Source organism: Galeopterus variegatus, unplaced genomic scaffold (assembly GCF_000696425.1).
Source record: "Galeopterus variegatus unplaced genomic scaffold, G_variegatus-3.0.2 Scaffold3654, whole genome shotgun sequence".
In the NCBI taxonomy this organism is placed as follows: domain Eukaryota; kingdom Metazoa; phylum Chordata; class Mammalia; order Dermoptera; family Cynocephalidae; genus Galeopterus; species Galeopterus variegatus.
In genome coordinates, this window is record NW_007729765.1 from 185,110 (window position 1) to 192,890 (window position 7,781).

At 41.9% G+C, this 7,781-nt stretch overlaps 1 long non-coding RNA gene across 1 annotated transcript; it reads right to left on the reverse strand.

The window, feature by feature from the left end:
* Positions 1 to 1,064: 1,064 nt before the first annotated feature.
* On the reverse strand, positions 1,065 to 7,037 carry LOC103601256. The gene is made up of 2 exons (XR_551439.1): positions 6,871 to 7,037; positions 1,065 to 2,366 (listed from the first exon to the last, which is right to left on the reverse strand). It is a non-coding gene; the product is annotated as an uncharacterized LOC103601256 (long non-coding RNA).
* Positions 7,038 to 7,781: the final 744 nt, after the last annotated feature.

Here is a 7,781-nt window from a genome sequence, read left to right on the forward strand (position 1 = left end):
TAAGTCTCAAGCAGCAACCACAGACTTCTTAACCTCAGCTTTAAATAAAGTTTAGTGTTTGCTAACATAATTCATTTTTATCTGATTGGTATAAATGTGTTCATCTGGGTACACAGCTGGTATTATGAGTAGTTTGGTTTTGAGGTCTAAGGTTTGGCTACTACTTCTCCCTACATTCCCAAAGATAAAGGCCAGGAAAATAATTCCACTTGAAAGTACTAGATGGCCAGTCTTTGGTACATAAAAGTTTTCATTGTTAATTCTCTTTCCCCAAATTGACGTTTTTTTACACATCCCCTGCAATAGTCCTCTTTCTGCCAAGATTAGTCTTTGTTTTACGTTAGCTTGAAATCTCACACAGAACGGTTGTTAAAATTGGGTTGAAGGAATAGACTGGGTTTTGGATTTGTGTATAAAATAAAAGTATTGCAAAGTTGTTTCAGAAAGCTGGAACATGAGCCAACTATCTGGCCACTTTACTGAGCAAGCAGCAAGTCAGAAGGTTTATGGGCTTGGCAAGCTTTTACCGTCTCCTTTTAAAATCCTAAAAATGGCAATAACTATTGTGGCAGCATATCAAAATGCTGCGTTCCAGATGAGGTGGGGATGTGTACTCATGGGGCTGAACTGTCAATGCCAGTGTCTCAGGATCCTACCCATTGCTCCTAACTACAGTCAATAACCACAAACTTCTGTGGGACAGGCCAACTGTGGTGATTCCATTTACATCTGTATTAGTTTTTACATGATTGGATCTTCACAGCAATTAAGAAAGTATGTATATCACCGTTTTATAGATGAAAAAACTGAGGCTCTGGAGGATTTAAGCCTGTTTGTAACTGAACCTATGACAGGAATCCAGGTCTCCTGACCCCTGGCCAACCTGAGTTTAATTATGGCTCAGTTTCCTGATATAATCAATACCTTGTCTTAGGGCAACAGTGTTATTTCACATATTAATTTAAAATTCCATTTCACAGTGCTTCCTTAAGAGATCAGATCAGATTCAAACACCCCTTCATTTTAAACACCTGGGTAAAAATTACTAGGAGTAAAACAGCATGTAGGATTTTACTTCAATTTTAATTAACATTTTGCTCAAAAGCACAGAACAGTGAACATTTCAATGGCTCGAAGTTATAAGGCTACAAACAAAATTCTTATGTCAGTTACAGTATCCCATATCAGTTATTTCACATTAAATGCAGGTTGTTTAAAAAAAAAAAAAAAGATCAGTGCTGTGCTTGGAGCACAAGATAAGCATTTTAATTTAATAACAAAAAAATCTAGCTCCTTTAAAATAAATACTGACAACCACTTTTTAAGTACAAAAGTATCATTTCAGTGGGGGGAAAAAATCCAGTTCACCAACAGTGCAAACTAATAGCAGCATTTTCAAAGTTGAGATTAAATTTGTGTAAACACACACCAGCCCAACACAGTGAACGTGCACTTCTGCTGGTTGAGCCCTCCCTACCCAGGGCTGAAAAGGAGCTCCTAGTGAGTCTCTCAGATTCAAAATCTGAAAAGCTACCAGAAGTTTTAGGCCATGGGCTGGAAAGGCTTAAGTGTAGTACAAGGGAGATCAATGTATTTGTGCAGGATGGAGTTCTTTTTCAGATGGGCAAACTAGTCACATTTCGGTCCAACCCCAGAGCCTTCCAGGCCAAGGGTGCACGTGGTAAAGGGCCTAACTGATGTGACCCTGACTTCAGTGGAGGCATCTGAGTGCACAGCCAGATGCAGGTAAGAAGCAACGGTCACATCTGACTTTTGTAACCAAAAGTCATTCTAGCATTCTATGTCAACTCAATAATGAAAAACATTTGTGATGGTTAACACACTGTGACCAAATGGTTCTTAAGTAGGGAATGTCTACACATTGTCTTCCTCTTATTACTATTTCAAGCATTAATGAGTAGTCCTTTCCAGTGTGGTTCTTTTACAAATACTAGCAGTGTTTCCATGTTTTCTTTCTCATGAGCGCTTCATCTTTACACTGAACCTTGGAGCTTCAGGTCTTACTTTTAACAAGTACAGCCAGATATAAAAAGAAACATTAATAAGCAGACTCAATGGCAAATTATTTGCATTACAGTGTTAGGAAAAAAAATAATTGCTAGTTGATGTTTTTTCTAAATCATTTAGCATTTACCAATTGTCCAGACCAAAGGTCACTTCCAAATAGGAAAGTTCTGAATCCAGCTTCTCCAATGGCCTGTTTGCAACACAACTTATCCTGTTCCCAGATACTTGTGGAAGAACTTGCTCGCTCAGCTGTCACCGACGTCGAATGGGCTTGTAGACACAAAATGCCATAAGGATGACGGTCACCAGCAGGATGCTGAAAATGGTTCCCATCAACACTACAAAGAGAAAACAGGTTACCTCCTAACGGCAGCTCCAGGCCCTGTAATTCATTCATTCACTGACAAAATTTACCAAATGCCACTTGATGCAAGGCACTGTGTCAGGTGCAGGGGAAACAGCCATGAACAAACTCTCTCAAGTCATCTCCATGTACGGGGAAGAGAGAAATGTAAACAAGGAGCATTTCACATAGCTTGATATGCTGTGAAGAAAACAGTGTGATGGAGGGGAAAGAGGCAACAGAAGCTAGGGTGGTCGAGGAAGCATCTGAGGAGGTGATACACAAGCTGAGACCTTAACAAAAGGAAGAAGCTGGCCCTGTGGAGCTCTGCAGGGCAAGTGCTGAAGGCCCAAGGATCAGCCAAGGAAGGGCCCTGTAGTCAGAACAAGCCCAGAAGGTTCAGTGAACAGAAAGGAGGCACGCATGGAAGGAGTGAAGGAAGAGAAGCAGCAGGAAATGAAGCCAGAGAGGAAGGCTGGAAACGGTCCATGCAGGGCCTTGGACTCCATGAAGGAAACAAGGATTTTATTCTAAGTTTAAAGAGAAGCCATTGGAGGGCTGTAGACAAAGAATGACATGATCTGTCACTCAGTGACAGTGACATGATCAATCAATTGAGATTCAGTTGGGAAAAAAGATCCCTCTAGCTGCTGTGTGGAGAAGGGGGAGAAGAATAGAAGCAGGGAGTCCAACAATGTCTTTTAAGCCATTAATAAGATCTGGAGATTTAATAAAGAATCAAGTATTTCAGTGTCTAGATGAGAATCTTCTGACCAAAGAAACAATTAACTAACTACACAAACCTATTATGTTTTTGAGAGTAAATCTCACACCTAAAATTTTCAAGGTCCTCAGATGAGAAATGGGACCTACATACTCACAGATACATATAAATGTATATTTGCTTGTTAAAGGTAACATTTTGAATGCTGCCCAAGATCTCTGACAGTCACAGAAACAAGATTCCACATCACTGCTGCTGTTGAATAAATAAGCCTTCTGGCAGGTTACTGGTTATGTTAGTAGTTTAAAGCCCAGGTCCTTAACATCCTATACCACCAGGTGCTCAGCTTGAGTAATCAGCTGTAGGTCTCACTGGGGCCTAAACATGGTTGTTCTCCAGTCTGGTTACTGTCCCTTTGAAAAACCAAGATTTGACCATAGTTTTTTTTTTTTAAATCAACAATTTTGGAGTATATGTGACCCCTTTACCTCACCCTCTATGCTCAATCCAGTTATTATCTAATAACTATAGAGAAAGATTATCTTTTTTTGGTGAGGGAGGGAGAGGAAAGAAAAGGTGACAAAGACAGTGTGTCATAACTCCAAAAGGCCAGAAGTAATTTTAAGGTCTTTGTTAAACAAAATCTATGACTCACATGAGCTAAATGTCATATCTCAAAGTAGCCCTTGTTAACTAAATACGTGCCCTAATTTTCAAAAGTCCTGAATTCTGAGTTTCTAAGATTCTGACTACTGTTGGACTTAAAGTTACTTTATTCCTTTAAACCATTTTCTTGCATTTGGAAGGGCTCTTAAAAAAAACTCCTAAAGGAGGAATGCAGGGGACTGGAATTGGGGAATGAAAATCTACTTTAAAAAAAAAAAAAAAGCTTAAAACCATGAGTTTTTAGGTTCATGATATCCATTTGGATAGCTATCCATTTGGGGCTTGATAAATTCTTCCACTCTTCATCTTTTTACCTCTCCCTGCACCTTGCACATGGTATCAGTTGCCTGAAAGGCAGGTCCAGGCAGAACCTTTAAAGACTATTTTGGTCCATCCTTAAGGACACTTCCTATAAGTGAGTCTCATTTTGTGCATCCACAAAATGGGACAGATGAAACCCACCTCACAAGGGTTTCTTGAGTCCTAAATATGGTTACCTTCAAGAAGTGCAAACACAGTGCTGTACGTAAATAAGCATATGATAAATGAACAGCCATTATGATGACCAAGACGGGCAGCAAAGCACAGTGATCAAGGCCAGAAGGTTCATGGTTAGTTCACTTAGTGAGAGTGCAGCCTTGTAACACCCGGGTCAAGGGTTTGGATCCCCATACTAGACATCCACCAAAAGAAAAAAAAAAGATAAAAGAATTCAGGGGTTAGGGTCAGATCATCTGGGTTCCCATTGACAGGCTATGTGATCTTACAAAAGCCACCCAACCTCTCTGTTTCCTCTTCTGTAAAAATGGAAACAAAAATACCCACTGCACAGGATTGTCTAGGGAAGTGTTTCTCAAACTAACTGTGGTAAAAAACAAAAACAAACAAAAAAAACCTAGTTCTTATAATTTCTAGTCTGTCTCAGACAACCACTGTGCATGACTAATAAGCAGCTCCCTTCGTCTGAAAAGGATTCCAGTTCAGGGACACCTAGAACTAGTCTCTACTTGTGTGGATGTTGCAACAATGTGAAATTGTTAAGTTTTGAATTCTCAATTTCTTTCTTTCTTTTTTTTTTTTTTCTGCATCCAACTTTCGTTTATATTAAAATGACTGTACAAGTCTGATTAGTCTGGGGTCACAGCATAACCATCCTTCAGCTGGGTGCTTTTGTAGTAAAACTAACAGTTAAAACTAATACATATATGTACATACACACACACATATACATATATACACAGACATATATAATTAAATATGCACCTTTATTACTTTACATTATTTTCAAATTGTCTTAAGTCATCCTGTGATATACATTTTATTAATACAATTAAAGATTTTAAAATGGCTGCAGGAATTTAGATACTTCTTTTAGAAATCATTTCTAAACTGTACTTCTCAAAAGGAATAAAAGACATTTAAAACAATATTTCCTTTATATCACCTTGTGATTTCCTTCAACATAGTAGCGCTGAGCAAACAGAAGCCACAACGCAGGCTTCTGGTGTTATCGGCTGCCTGCTCCTATGGTTACCAAGATGGGCCTACAATTCTTAATCATCTGTTTCAGTGGTTGAATTCTCAATTTCTATGGCCATCTCTTTGCAGGTAACATATAGTTTGCAGACCCACATTACAGAGGGTATGCAGATCACCCTGAGTAGTACTGTTCTCCAACAGTGGTTCTCAACCACAGGGATTTTGCCCCCAGTGGACATGTGGTAATGTCTGCAGACATCTTGATTATCTCGACTGGGGCTGGGGAGTGCTACTAGCATCTAGAAGATAAATGCTGGGGATGCTGCTAAACGTCCTACAGTGTTCAAGATAAGCCCCCTTCCCCTGAAAAAAAAAAAAATCATTTGATCCAACATGAGAGTAGTACCTAGATTCAAAACCCTGTTCAGAAGGATTAAGCGGGATGTGTGGAAACTACTTAGCAGAGTGCTAGGTACACATAAGTGGTTCAATACATGGCAGGCACTGAGTTCATCTAGAGTTAAGATAATCCAGAAATGATACTATGTGGCTACTTTGTAGATACAGAGATGTACTAATGAGGTGCAGTGGGAAGGGAGAGCTTTGGCAGGACAGGGTGAGATTTACTGTGAAGTTTCCCAAGCTTTAAGCTCCAGAGCTCCTTCCAGTGCCATGTATACGCATATGTATGTATATGTATGTGTGTGTGCTGAAGAAATCCTCCTGCAATGGATTGAACGGCTCCCCAAAGCCACTGAAGCTTAATCCCCACTGAAACGGTGGACAGTAGAAATCCTATTATAATAATTGAAAGGTGGAACCTTGAAGAGCAGGTTAAAGTCTCTCTCTCTCTCTGTTTCTGCCATCTCGCAATGTGATACCCTGTGTCACTGAAGCCACCACCAAGGAAGACCCTCACGAGATGTGTTCCCTGGGCTTTGGACTTCCCAGCCTCCGAAACTGTAAGCAATAAATTCTGTTTCCTTACAAACCACTTAGTTCTGAGTATTTTGCTATAAGCAACAGAAACGGACTAATACACCTCCCAAAAGTTGTTTCAAGCCCCACAAAACCTAGGTTCTAATACTAGGTGCCGCCAATTCCTAGCTGTGTAAACTTGAGCAAATAACTTCACCTCTCTGAGCTTCACTTTCCTTATTTGTAAAACAGAGCTGAAAAATCGTTCCTTTCTCGTTAAGTTACTGCGAGGCTCAAATGAATTCATATATATAGTGCTTAACACAACACTGGTATATAGGAAATGCTCAACAACTGTCACTACCGTTATTATTACGAGTACTGGTCCCTTTAGGAAAGAAGAGAGGATGGGGTATATGATGCGCCTTGTAGCTTAGCCTGTGCCCACACAGCCAGAGAGGAGCAGACCCAGGTCTCTCGATCCCAGTTCACTCACGTGCAACACAGCCTACTGGGTACTAGGCCCTGTGCTGAGCGGTAAAGCCCAGGCCTTCGGAGAGGGGGGCTCCCTGAGAGGCCCCACCTGCACCCCCAGCCCTCACACATCGCCTCCGCCCCCGCCCCCGACAGCCCCGCGCGGCCAATCTCCGGCTGCTCGGAGCGACAGAAACACAGGCCTGATTCCGCCGCCCGCCAGCCTGCGGCCGCTCACCCAAGTTCTGCCCGCGCAGCACCACGTACGGCCGGCTCCGCTCCGGCGGCTCCACAGGGCTCGGGGCCTCCGCTTGACCCACCAAGAGGCTGCACAGGCCGAGGCACAGCCACCACCACAACAGAGGCAGCATCTTCCCGGGTCTGTGGTGGCCGAGAGACCACTTCCGCCGCAAGCCCCGCCCATCTCTCCCTGCATACTTCCGTCCCTGCCTCCGCCAGGCGGGCGCACGTCGTTGCTAGGGTAACTGTACTCGCCGGAAGAAGTTGCCCCCGTGCCCAAGGTTTGTCTCGAATTAATGTTCCTCTTTAGCCAATGTTTCTTCTTCGATTAACGTTCCGTTTGGGGCAACTTTCCACCGCGATTACCGTTCCCCTATGACTAACGTTCCCCCATCCATTTGGCTGTAGGCGGGCTTCTTTCTGTAGAGGTCTCGCAGGTCCATTTTGGACCTATCGAAGGTTTTTTGTTTGTTTTGTTTTTTAACGAATCCGTGCATTTTCTTATTAAATCTTCACACAGGCTTGAGAAATAGACACTATATTTTCATTTTACAAATGCCATCTTCTCAGGGAGCCCTTAACTGGACATCCCTTTAGAAAATTGCAACCCTCCCTCTCCCTCAATATACACACTCCCTACCCTTGTTCTCTCTTTTATTCCCCGCACTGCCCTTAAACTCATCACCATTTACTTTATACATTTAACATACATCTTGTAATTTCCTAAGCACTTTCCATCCTTCCTAGAATGTAAGGTCCACGAGAGCAGCGATTTTGTTCTCACTCACTGCTCTGTCCCAGAGACTGGAATGGTAGCATATTTTATTTAATGAATGTTTGCTGAATAAATGAGGAAAATGAGCTCAGTTAAGTGTTTGGCCAAACGCTACACATAGTAAGTGGAATTTG